We start from the raw sequence: 14,893 nt of genomic DNA, 5'->3' as shown, positions 1-14,893 counted from the left end.
GGTACATAAAGTTTGATGAAAACAATAAAAAAAAAAGAGATAAATAATAACTAGCAGTCACATGATTTTGTACATGCAACAAGTGTGCGATGGGAGATGAGATTTAAGAGTAAAATGTAGAATGAACATTAAATAATGTAAATATAAGTTTTTTAAAAATGAAAATACAAAAATAAAGAAGTTGAAGATTAAAACATAGATATAAAATTTACAATATTTAGAGAATTTGAATATTACTTAAAAAATGTGTTCAATAATTTCAATATTTTACAATAAAATTCAATTTATCAAATATGAAAAAAATATCAAAAAAATTATTACAAAAAATTAATAAGAGAAATACAAAAATAATAATATGAAAAATAACGACATCTCTAACAAATATTCTATTGACTAAATAAATTATAGAAATTGAAAAAATAATATTTAATGAAAAAACTAAACTAATAAAAAATAATAATTTAAAGTAATTTAAAACTAAAACCTAAATCAATTTAAAAAATCAAAAGTTTAATAAATAGAGATCACAACATTGAGATCACAAGTAATTATTTTTAAAATAAATAAGAAAAGAAAAGCAATAGTTAAAAGTGGACATTTAAATTATAATCTTATGTGAAAAAATTATATTATTAATATTTTTAAATTTAAATAACATAATATTTACTAATATCTTTTAAATAGATTAATAAATATTATTTATTCAAATTAAATTGATCAAATATGAAAAAAAATCATTTAAAAAAATCCATCAAAATTCTATTATGAAAAAATAATAAGAGAAATACAAAAAAAAAAAGTCTAATAAATATTATATTCACTAAATAAATTATAGAAACTAAGAAATAATATTTAAAGAAAAATTAAACTAATAAAAAAAATTAAAATAATTTAAAAACTAAAATCTAAATCAATTTTAAAAATCAAAAGTTAACTGAATAGATCTCAACATTAGCTAATTTGGAGATCACAACTAATAAATAGAAAAAGAAAAAGAAAAGTTAAAAGTGGAGATAACAATTAATACATATCAAAACAAGAGTTAAAAACTGGCACCAAAAATTTAATTTCTGGGAACAAAGTTCCCACAAATAGCCTATCGACTAAAAAATACGAAGTATATTATTATATTATTAAGTGTATATAGGATGATATTAAATAGCTAATCATCTAAATATGTCATCAAAGTAATAAAATTATTTTTATATTATTAAACTAAATTATAAGAATAAATTAAATTATTAATAACTTTCAATTTAAATAAAATAATATTTAATAAAATATTTTAAATAGATTAAAAAATATTATTTATTAATATTTCATTTTATCATTTATAATTAACGATCATTTAAAAAATACCAAGATATATATATATATATATATAAGCTCCTTCCATTAATTTCTATTCGCTAAATAAATTATAAAAAGGTAAAAATAAATATTTAAATTGAAAAGCTAAACTAACTTAAAAAGTAAATCAAAATAATTTAAAAACTAAAACATAAATCAATTTTAAAAATAAAAATTTGAATAAATAGGAAATTTTCTTTACTTAAAAATGAAAATAATAACAAATCATTTATTTAAATAAATAGGAAAAAAGGGAGAAAAAAGTGGGATGAACATTCTCTATAACACAATTTTCTGGTCAAAAAAACAATTATACAAAGTCTATTGACTCAAACAAAATTGTATTTTAATTTATTTTAAAGATTGCAAGAATTATTATTATTTTAAAAATTTGTATTATATTATTATTATTATTTAAATAAAAAATAAGAGAGCCCTCTTTGTCTCATTATATAAAAAATAAAGATGTACATACAATTAGTATAGATATCTTAAATAAACTTTTCTAAAGAAATGCAAATAGATATCAATTATATTAACATTTGTGCATTTATATACACTCAACGATTAGCAAATAGGAATCATATGTCCATATGAATGTGAAAGAAACCAAAAAAGATAGGTAGAAATGAGACAATTTAGCACAATGTTAGAGCAAACACAACCATCTTGTCAAATTAATAAGTTAAAACATAGAAGAGAAGAAAACATAATGTTATTAAGTGATATGCATTTCCATAAATTTCACTTTTACTGAAAACAAAGGTGAATAATGTAATTGATATCAATTCCTACGACATCATTTCTTCCTCCTCCTTACCCTTTCATTTATTGTCTTAAGCTCTACTTCAATTTTAGGTATTCGGTTGGGATATTACATGGATTAATTTACCCTAGTTCTTCCTTTGTCTTACCTTCTTGTACTCCCACTCTTCTCCCATGTTAGATGTTTGGTTGAAAAATTAAGGATTTGGTTGTTAGAGGAGTCAATCTTTTTTTAAGAAATAAATTTACCAACTTGAAGATTGATAGAAGTAATATTTTTCTATAATTTTAAAATTATAATTATTTGTTCACATATCAAATTTATTATTTTAAGATATTGTTCATTTGAGCTGGAAAAATAAGAGAAACTTAGTTGTCATAAATAATAGCAATCTAAATACTAAGATTTATACATAATTATTTAGAGTAAAAATTCAAAAACACATCATATTAAAAAATAAATTGTTAAACAATTTAAAAATTATTTGAAAAAAACATATAAATAATTTAAATTTCTATTTATATCAGTATCAAATATAAAACCAATAATAATTATAGTTTAGATTGAATTAATTGAGGTGTAAGAAAGTTCACTATTTTTTTCGTTGTTATTATTTCACATATTTTAAGAAAGATAATCTTTTATGTTAATATTTTAAGGTGTTTTTACTTGAAATAATAAATAATATTGTTTCTCTAGATTCTCACTTTGCTCATGTTCAGAAATAAAAATCACAAAACCTATAACACAATAAAAATTTGCATACCATGAAACCTAATATTGAAAGATAATTGTTCTCAATTGTATCAAATCTAAAGAGAAATTATAGTCCAATCAAGAACACACAATTGACATGATAAAACAAATCTAACTATTTAACTAAATTTAATTAACTAAAAAATTAAATAAAATTAATTAATAAACTTTTAAAAAAAAACTAAGAAAGCTAAAATCTAATTATGAATTTAAACAAGTCTAACTCAATCATTTAAGACAAAACTAAGATACGTAAGTCTTAAAAGCTTTATTAAAGATTGTGAAGAAAACAAGTATCATTTCTCATTGTCTTGACACTCAATAAGATTAAGATAAAATTGAACATTGTTTTAAACCTCAAAATGAAATAGTGATTTTTATCATTGATAACACAACATTCGAGAAAAAGCACATGGATAGCAATTTTCTTATGAGAGGAAGCAACATCCTTCCTTATTATATCATGACCTTCGAAATTTCAATTGCATGAAAATCATTGATAACTTTAAGAAACCCCTCTTGAAAAAAATGCCTAAAATGCTGGCGAATCCAACATTTTGTGGCAGAAAATTTTTAATGTCAAGGGTGATTTTTTTGTTTCATATAAGGAAATAAAATATTATATGTTAGTGATTTTTTTCTTGCCCTAGCAAAAATCATTTTAAATGTGGCCAATTAATGTTTTTTCTTTTTGACATATAAATAAATGATGGCTATTTTTTTCCTTGCCAAAAATGAATTAATAATGGCAGAGGTGAATTACTTGTTTTCTAAGAAAATGAATAATAATGGTCTTGGTTAATCTTTTAGTGGTAAATCGAAAAATTGTTTAATTTGAAAGCGAATTCGCACATGTATTGGCTAGTGACTACACTAACTACCGAGTAGTCACTTCAAGTTTTAACTTGTGTACTATCTTAGGTCTATTATTAATAATGTTGTAAAGTCATTACATTAGTGTCACTATTACCAAGTTGGCTAGTGTCACTTTCGTATTATTAATAGTAAATACAATAATTGTATTGATTGTTGATTAATTAGAGATCAACGATAGAAGATGCATTTTGGGGCCACTCACTTGAAAAGATTTGGAGTCACATGAACTTCTTTGGAATGGAGATATGTGGAAAGTTTTGCACAGTAATATCTGATTGGAATTTACTCAATGTCCGACATCAATGCCAATACATTTCGATGTTTCACACACTTGAAAATTAATAGGAATACGAAAAAATAAGATATGAAAGATTGCATACACTAAAGAATTTAATGCAATTACCATTAAATAGCCTCTTCAATTCCTCTTTCATTATCGTTTCTCAAATTCTTTAACCTAAATTTGGTTTGTAGAGTTTCTTGAATCTTAGTCATGGATACGCCAATTCGCTTGAAATGCACTATAATGGCTTTGCAAAAGCCCTTTTTGGGCAAGATTCCTAATGATGTCCTTGCCATGGTTTGCAAGCCAGATGCCCAAAATCCTTTTATCTGCTATGTTATATTTATGGTCCCCGACCATGAATTCTTAAGAAATGATAAGAGGTACTGTGTGTCCATGGATATTACATCTCGCTTCCTCATATCTCTTCTTGACCTTGGAGGCAATCAAATAGACATTTTGTTGCTTTTACGTAACATTTTTAAGGAAACATTTTTAGAAGATGATGTCAAAATTCTTGTATTGGTCGAGTAGGTACTAGGGCTGCGCATTGGCATCCCTTTTGCAGACATAGCAGACAAGTGCTGGGAGCAAGGCATAGGGTGTATTATACAGAAGCATCCTTTCCTGCTCGGTATGAACAAACGACAACTGACTCACCATCGAAAGTGGGTGCGGCTCAAAAGGGATTTTCTATAGAAGTGGTTGTTGTTGGACAACATCAGCGAGACCGACTTCACATAATTGGACGAGTTTAGTGACATCATCTTCTCCAGTAGATTCCTCATAGAGAGACTTGAAGAACTTTCTAATTGAAGGCTTCAAGCCCTCGACCCCTTAGCTCGGTGATGCTTCCAGCCTCCTTGTTCCCTATTTCCTCTTGTTTCCTTAACTTTTGTGGCGTTGTCCTAGGGCAAAAAAATGGTTTTAAGATATCTATTTTTTATTTGGATTGGGCCTTTCCCTTTAATGTAAATTACAAAATAGTAAACCAGGCTGATTTAATCAACTATTTTGAATATCTATGCTTTGTACATTCTAAAATATTATCAATGAAAACAATAGTTTTTGGCTTCTCAAATCGTTGTTCCAACTTCCTGTTAGTCTACGACTTTGTTTTTGGCATTTTGATTCTTAATGCACTATTGAAATGTTAGTCTAAGTCTATGACTTTGTTTAAAATAATTAACTACTAATAGTTATAAAGTTAGAACTCAGAAACAAAAAAAAGGTTTCAACAATCCCTTTATGGTTTCATATAATATATTTGATTAACGATTTATAGTAAAAAATTATTCAATTGAAAATAATCCAATTAAAAGTTTTGTAATTTCTAAAACTATTTTTCTTTAATCTGATTGGTTAAAACAAATGGAGCGATAAGAGTAGATTGCAAGAAAAACTAAAAGTTATAATCTTAACAAATTTAAGTAAAATTTTGATAATTTATGTGTTAATTTTTTATTTCATACCTATCTTGTCACTTAACTTTTTTTCATTATGAAATATTTTAAATGATGAAAAATAATTTATAAACAATTATCGCAATTTTCAATATATGTTAATAATTTATAGATAATTAAACTATATTAAATTTTAATTTTGAAACTAAATAATAAATATGAATAAAAATATAACATTTGTAATTATATTTTTAAAGTTTAATTATTTTATTTACATTAAACTACTATCATTATTATTTCATATCTTACACCAATTTATTTTATAAAATTCAAATCTTCATTAAATTTTTCATATCATCTTTACAATAAAAATTTTATGATAGAAAAGAAAATCATTTCTATAATAGAAAAGAAAATCCTTTATTTATATTATATCATAAATATTATAATAATAATTAAAATTATATATATATATAAATATATATTTATTTATAATATTTTATGTAAATAATTAAATTAACATCATGATTTTGACATGGTAAACTTAAAAATATAATAATAATAATTAATAACAATTTTTTTAACAATATTTATTTCAATATTTTTCTCTATATTAATTAATATGCTATTTAAATTATTTTCAATGATCGTGGCTCTATTTCGGGTCAAATTTTAAAAGATTGAAATTAAATTCTATTTTTAATTTTCTACCCAAAAAACTATCTCATAGCAACATGCAAATATGATACCAAATTCATAAATCATTGAGAAATCTCATTTCAAGTGCTCACCTCTTGAGATTAGAAGATGTTAGAGAATAGAAAGAGAGATCTTGGTCCTCCAACATGGTAGCTACTCATCTACCTACATCTGGGACAAGTGAAAAAATTAAGGGGAGGTAGTAGATATTGTGTAGACACATGACTGTAAATCCTGAGAACCACCTATATATGTGGTTGTTCGATTTGATAATTATAATGGCCCACCTTGGAACCAAGACGACCCAAACAATTTACATATAACACCTATATCTTTCAGTAATCATTTACAAATACAACTATCCATGTCATGGGTGCTCACCATACATAAATCCAAAGGATTGACACTTCAGAAAATAACAATTGATATTGGTAAAACATAATGACAAGGTTTGACTTTTACAACTATAGCAAGAGCTCACTAGATGACTTTCAAATAGAACCACCATTATCCTTAGATCGATACTCCAGAATGAAAAATAATACATATATGATTATCACGAAAAAATAATAATCTTGATTGCAACAAGTCTCAATAGAGCTCCCTTAATCTATTAAATTTGCAAAAAAAAATTGTCTAAAGTATTCTACTATTTTCCTCGAAAAGTTTGTGGGCAAAACACATACCAATTTAACTATTTTTAATTTTTTTTTTCCTTTTCTACATTTATTTTTTGTTTTATAATAAACTTATATGAATTTAAGAACAATTGAATTGAACTATCTCAAATTAACAATATTTAATTTATTTTTCAAACTTTTAAGTGGCCTTTCATATTATATTAAATGTCTAATAAAAAAAAATGTGAACAATCATGTTATAAAGACTTGCACCTTTTGTCACTATCAACATACCCCTTGCCCCTTTAGGTGCAAGTGCTAGTAAGTATTACATATTGTAAAATATATGATCATTTAAAATTACCGAAATAGGACAAAACTTAATTATAAAATTCAGTAAACAATTACTTTATTTTCAACTTAGTATTATATATATAGATTTTGGGATTAAAATATCTTAATACATACATATTAATAATATAATCTTATATAAAATTAGATTAATTTCCATGCCCTTACACCTTCCATGCACACTCTTGTATACTTATAACTTACCTTATTCTTACATGCACATATCCTACCAATTCATACATTCATGACATTTACACTACAATCATTGGACCACCCCAATGTGAGCATTTCTCTGGTGAGAACCATTTCCATAATCAAAAGAATGACCCCAAAGTCACAAACTTGTTCCCTTCACTAGATAGAAAAGGGGGAGGGAGATACCTTGGAATTTTCATCGAAACAATGAGGGGCCATGGAATCCAAAACTCTTATTTTCTACACTGACGAGGATACCTTCATTGACTTAACACATCAAATAATAAATTAGAGTCTTCTAGCAATTAGATCTTCTAGTGAAGATAGGAGTCTTGAAATCACCATCACAATGCAGTAAACCGCTCTTTGTATTTAATGTGAGATGTGACTAAGAGCTTGTCATTAAAGAATCTTCTCCCATGTTGTCCATTGGTTAGAGAACTAATTTCTCTACCAAAGATTTCCACAATTTTAAAGTTGGTTAGAGTGTTTTTGATTGGATGAGATAATGGGATTTCTTTTAAATGTGACTAGTTTAATGATAATAGTTGAACATATACATTCTTCTTATTCTCTTAATATGATTATTGACTTTGTAAGTCGTCGTAGTTGTTTATTTGTAGGATTCATTAAGGTGAATTTTTTAAAACATTTTTGTCTTGTTTTTTGTATGTCATTTTAGCTCATTTCATTTGAGGACTTGTCTTAATTGAAATTTTTTCTCGACATTAAGATTTGTATCTTTCTGACTAATTTTCTTGATTGAAATTTCTCCTTAGCATTTAAGTTTTGTGTCTTTGCATGGAACTACATGTGGGGTCATTAATAGACTTCTCTCCTTGGCATTAAATATTTGTACCTTTCAATGTCATCTTAGGTCCACATATAAGGTTAACTATTAGTTTCAAATGAAATTTCTCATTGGCTATTAAATCTTATGCCTTTGCATGTCATCCTCACCCACATGTGCACCTAACTAATTGTTTTGATTAAAATTTCTCCTTGACAATTGAGTTTTGTCCCTCAAAATTAAAGTATTAGATTAAATTAGTTTGTTGTACAATTTGATCTTTAATTTTAAAATATTTTTAACAAGGAAAGAAATTGTATATCCATATCAATTTTTATTTAGTAATTTTTTTAGCATATTAACATATAGAGATTTGAGCAGACATTTTATTACTATTATTATATTGTGATGTATACTTTCTTATAAATATTTATCCATTAATTATGATTATATATACAAAATTTTATATGTATGATTTTTTAGTCGATAGGCTATTTGTGGGAACTTTGTTCCTAGAAATTAAATTTTTGAAGGAAAATTTGCAAGAGTTTGGCCGACAAATTAAAAATCTTTCCTGTTATTTATTTATCGACAATTTTTTATCTCCCTCTACTTTTAAACTCTTGTTTTGATATTTATTACTTGTTATCTTCACTTTTAACTATTGTTTTTCTTTTTCTATTTATTAGTTGTGATCTCCACATTAGCTCATGTTGTGATCTATTGAGTTAACTTTTGATTTTTAAAATTGATTTAGATTTTAGTTTTTAAATTAATTAAATTAATTTTTTTATGTTAGTTTAATTTTTTCTTTAAATGTTATTTTTTAGCTTCTATAATTTATTTAGTCAATAAAATATTTATTAGACATATTTTTTTGTATTTCTCTTATTAATTTTTCTTATTAATTTTTCAGAATAGAATTTTTGATGATTTTTAAATAATTAATTTTTCCATATTTGATAAATTTAATTTAAATAAATAATATTTATTAATCTATTTAAAAGATTTTACTAAATATTATGTTATTTAAATTAAAAATTAATAATAATCTAATTTATTCACATAAGATTATAATTTAAATATCCACTCTTAACTATTGTTTTTCTTTTCTTATTTGTTTAAAAATTAATTACTTGTGATCTCCACATTAGATTATGTTGTGATCTCTATTTATTAAACTTTTGATTTTTTAAATTGATTTAGGTTTTAGCTTTTAAATTACTTTAAATTATTATTATTTATTAGTTTAGTTTTTCTTTAAATATTGTTTTTGTAGTTTCTATAATTTATATTTGTTAGAGATGTCGCTATTTTTCATATTACTTTTTTTGTATTTCTCTTATTAATTATTTGTAATAAATTTTTTGATGGGTTTTTTTTTAAATGATTTTTTTTCATATTTGATAAATTGAATTTAATTGTAAAATATTGAAATTATTGAAAATGTTTCTTAAGCAATATTCAAATTTTGTAAATATTGTAAAATTTTATATCTATGTTTTAATCTTCAACTTTTTTATTTTTGTATTTTCATTTTTAAAAAACTTATATTTACATTATTTAATGTTTATTCTACATTTTTCTCTTAAATCTCATCTCCTATCAATGCATTTGTTGCATGTACAAAAGCATGCGATAGCTAGTATTTTTTTAGTTTTATTCATTTTATCAATTGTTATGTCTGTCATTTATCAATGAACACAATTCTATAGATGTATTTTGGTTTCAAGTCTTGATACTCTTGTCTTTTAGTTTATTATCAAGACATATAAAAAATAATTATAAATGATGTAAATATAACTCAAAATTGTGTCAATTTTCACCATTTCCTAAGGGTGTAGTGTTTTGATTAGATATTTGGATGGAGATGTGTAGTGATTCTTGTAATTGAAATGATATCCACACATTCTAGTGTTAGTGCTCTAGTAATGTTCAAAGTAGTTGCAACTTGGTTGGGACTTCCGACCTTTTATTCTAATTTTTGTTTTTCATAATACATTTGTAGGTACATATATACCTTTAAAGATTCTTATCAATCTCCTTGATCTTGTTTGTATTTGTTGTCCTCCTTACTATGGCCACTTGTTCTACATCTAGGGTTGATCATTATGTATATCATCATCTCCTCCTTTTCTAGGATCAATGGGGTTTTATTCAACTAGAAATTTGTGCATTGGTGTGATTTTGACATAGTGGTGCCCATTTGATTTTAATACAATGGTGCTTATATGGTGCATATTCATTTTTAGGATGGCAAGCTTCTTTGGTATTACATATGATTTCTCAGAAGAGTATATTGATAAAAGTGTCACCAACTCTTCAAGTTAGATGACAAAGAAATATGGTAGGTCATTTCCTATGTATTGCAATATTTAGTGTTGGTGATTCTCATACTCACGATGGATTAACTTATGAGCTTTTATTTACCTTTTGCTACAAACAACCAGTTTCCTTGATTGGGTGTGTATTGTTGGGAACATAATTGTAGCATCCTAGCATCGGCCAAAGGTGTCTCAAGCTCTAGGAAGTATTAATACTTAGTTGATTCCAAGCTCCTTTGAGGACATATTTTATTTTTATAGAGAAGGTTCTAAAGATGAGATAAAAGAAGCTTGGAACATATTCAGATTTTGTGTGATATATGATGACTACTTTTTAAAGAGCATATTTTATGCCAACCATGAGGACTTATTTTTAGAACTAGAGAAGAGGAAGATCCTTGTTTTCTTCTTTGGGTTGACACAAATTGTGAAACAAATAATCAACATATCCTGGTGGTGGTGTTGAATCTCCTATTTTGGTATTTTCTCATGTCTCTTGTGTCCTATACTATGTTTTCTTAGTTAGCGTCTTCAATAAGCTTGCTTTCAGTCAAGATCATTTTTATGGGTTGTAGATGTAGGGAATTTTTTATAGAGTGTCACTTGGGCTCTAGTTGCATGGTTAGCTTATGATTGACATGTTCATGGTTGTGTCTTACCCGCATATTTGGATCTACACATAAACTACTATATTTTATTCATGTTCCTTTTTCATTGTATTGGTTGAGAAATCCTTCCATTCTTCCATGAATTTATTAGAATATGTATCTCTTTATTGTACTCTTCTATTATATCAATATATTTTACACTAGACTAAAACACTCTGAGCATTTCCTCATAACCTTGAGATCCAACTTGGTACACATTTCATTATGCATTGGTATTTTAAGACATTCATTTGAACACTTAAACATATGGAAAAATTATCTTGGAATCATTTGAAATCCTAGAACAAGAAGGAGCATCAAAATCTTTATCTACATCATGTATTTTCTTATGTCTCTTGACCTTTGTTACAAGAAACTTGATTAAAAATCTACTCTCGATCCCTATTGAAGAATAACATAAAGATGATATAATTACTGGTAGGGAGTGTAATTTCATAATTACTTAAATCCCATTGTCATTTGTAGAAAGTCAAATAGTCGTGATAGAATCTTAGGGCCCGTTTGGTAGCTGGAATTAAAATGGAATTGGCATTCGGAATTCTTAAAAAATTATAATCCATTGTTTGGGTCCGCACAATCGGAATTGGAATTGGGAAAAAGTGGAATCCGGTATCCCCATTTGACCTCCAAAAAAAGGATTCCAAATTCTTTCAAAATACTTGTTATTTGGAATTCCCATTTTAATTCCTATTTTAAATCCCATTTTTTGAAAATGAGGATTTCAACTAAAGTAAAATTTAATTGGGTTTGACATCCGGATGTCCATTTGGGGGCACCTTTTTTTCCACTAATTTTTGAAATTTAATTTTTTTAAATGGGGGGGAAATTTTTCGCTATTAATTGCTCATATATTTGCCATTGTTGAGTAATTTATCAGGCTTTTTCCTTTTGATCCGCCTCGGTAGTTATTGCAAAAAAGTTTGGTGAAATAATTTTTTCACATACATCATTTCTCAGTTAAATGAATCGTATGCAGGACAAAAACAATCTACTCTGTTGATTTTTTTCTGGCGTAAAAGTGTTTCCAGGTAAGATTTCATAAAATTTTAATATAAACATTTAGACTTTGCACCTGTGAGTTTGAATGTTGTGATGATCAAATTTTTTATTGGATCTCCACAAATATATATATTTTAAATGAGATGTTTCTGACTCTTATTTCATCAATTCTTGTGATTCAGATTCATTCAATGAGACTTGAACAATATACATATTTCATATCAGTAATTATGTGAATTATAATCAATGGTAATTTTTTTACAGAACAAGAGTCATAAAAGTTTTAGTATACATTAGTACAATCTCACCCTCATCTGTTATGATAATGTTTACTTTCAACATGACTTAATCTTTTTATACTTGTTAAAAATGTTTGGACTTCAACAAACCAAATAAGTACTGAATTTTTTTGCATGATGATAATGCTATGGCTAGATGATAATATTTTGTCTGTTATTTTGGTTAGTATTCCAATTCCACAATGTGCAACCAAACGGAGGAAATCTGTATTCTCACAATGAATTCTTGGTCAACCAAACAGTCCCAAATTGGATTCCCTAATCATAATCTGGATTCCAAATTCTAGAATCCCAAAGCCAGCATTCTGAATACCAATGCTTAATTTATATTCCAACAACCAAACATGCCCTTAGTAATAATTTAACTTGTGTTGATTAGTTATCTTATTTGATTCTTGCAATAAATGTTGAATAAATTATACATTATATAGACGTTAAGATGTGACTTTATCAAGAGAGTTTTGGAATATGTATAATATTAATCTTTTTGTCGAGAATAATATTAAAATACTTATGTAATTGAATGATAATAAAATGTAAATTAATATACATGATAGAATAGAGAGTAAATTTATTTTTAGAAGTGAATGAAATTTTATTTATAGAAGAGAAGTTGTTTCTTCTACATTTATTAAGATATGTTTATGTGTGACCATTTTAATGGTCTTGTCTAGTTGTAACATGCATTGAATAAATTACTAACTTTATTGTATATAGAAGCATTATTATTTTTTCTTATGTGTTATTCACATAGCATGAGTTTTATCCACTTACATTTCTTCACTTTTTATGTCTTTTTGGCTCACTCTACATGCATGTTTTGATTTAGATTTCTCTTTCACATTGATGTCTTCATTTAGATTAGCCACCCACTTCTTTATAGATAAATTGATTGAAAGGTCTATATAAAGATGCTATTTTTTTTCAAGATATTTTGATTTAAACTATACATATAGTTTAAGATAGTAATTTGATAGAATGCCATTATATACCCTCACCATCATCTCTAAGCATTGGTTCTTCTCCTTATTACAAATACTAGCACTTGCACTAAAAGGGGGTGCAAGCAATACACCGATAGGTCTTTTATTTGAAAGAAAAATTAAAGATATATATAATTGAAGGAAGCATTTAAAATTGATAGTATATGAATTAGTTAAATATGCATACTAGTAACCTATAAAGAGATTTTGAAATTGTATAACTTAAATATTTTATTTAATGTATGTCATCTCAATTCAACAGTTCATTTGAAATGTATCAATAGTAAAAGAAACATTTGTATATGTAAATACAATCATTATTTGTCCTATTTGTAGCTAGCCAACAACAACTTGGAGGAAAAAGAAAATATTTTTAATTGATAAAGGAATTGGATATTGATTAAATGGCAAAAAAATGAGAATTACTGAAACTAAAAAGATGTTGAAAAGGTAACTTCACATATTTAAACTTTTTGTGATCTTTTTTTCATGAACACCTTCTTCATACTCAATAAATGTCAAGCTATATAATAGAGTAATGGATTAGTTATGAAGTCAAAAAAAAAGTAATAAATGAACAAAGGAAGAGTTTTAAAAAATCAAACTTTACCATTTTCTATACAAGTAGCTTCATGGACTTGGTTTGTATACAAGATCAAGTGTAGATGGGCTTCTTCTTTCTTTCTAATAATATTGTATGGAATTTTTTACATCTTGCAAAAGTGCTCAAAAGAGAAGGAAGACTTTATACCAAATTCTTATATGAATTTGACTCTAGAGATTGTTGTGAAGGTGAGGTCTTGTCTTTTAGTTTTACCTATACCAATTATGGCTCTACCTAGGGTTAGGTATTGTGATTTGTGTATAGTGACAATCTTGACTATGGTCAAGGTTTTTTGTGTACAATTGCCTTAGGAAACAAGTTGTTTTAGAATAGTCTTTGGGTTTCTTGGATCCTGAGGTGGACCAATGTAGCTATTGAATTTATTATAACATATGAAGACAAGAAAGGAGGTTTCTAGAGCCCATTAGATATACAATAAGTAGATATAGTTATTTTCTATTAGTAGAAAAACAATAGAAAGTTAAACAGAGATTAAAAAATAACCTTCTTTTCTATACAAGTTGTAATTTTTACTACTAAGATCATACACTATTACTACACACCCACCAAAAAAAATGTTGCTCTATTCAAAGTATATTTATGTAACATAGAAGAAAACAAAATTTATTATATATAATTAACTACAAATAACTCTATAAATGTCTTGATTTAGATTTCTCTTTCACATTGATGTCTTGATTTAGATTTCTCTTTCACATTGATGTCTTAATTTAGAATAGACATCCACTTCTGTCTAAAGAAAGTGATTGAAAGGTCTATCTAAAGATGCTAATTTTTGTCAAGATATTTTGATTAAAGCTATACATATAGGAATTTGATAGAATGTCATTATTTACCCTCTCCATCATCTCTAAGCATTCGTTCTTCTCCTTATTACAACTAATACATTATAATAGTCTCTAGTTA

This window comes from Cupressus sempervirens, chromosome 3 (assembly GCF_028749045.1).
Source record: "Cupressus sempervirens isolate cs-2001-9-10 chromosome 3, ASM2874904v1, whole genome shotgun sequence".
NCBI classification, from domain to species: Eukaryota; Viridiplantae; Streptophyta; class Pinopsida; order Cupressales; family Cupressaceae; genus Cupressus; species Cupressus sempervirens.
The sequence above is the reverse complement of the archived record's forward strand: the minus strand, read 5'-3'. Positions refer to the sequence as shown.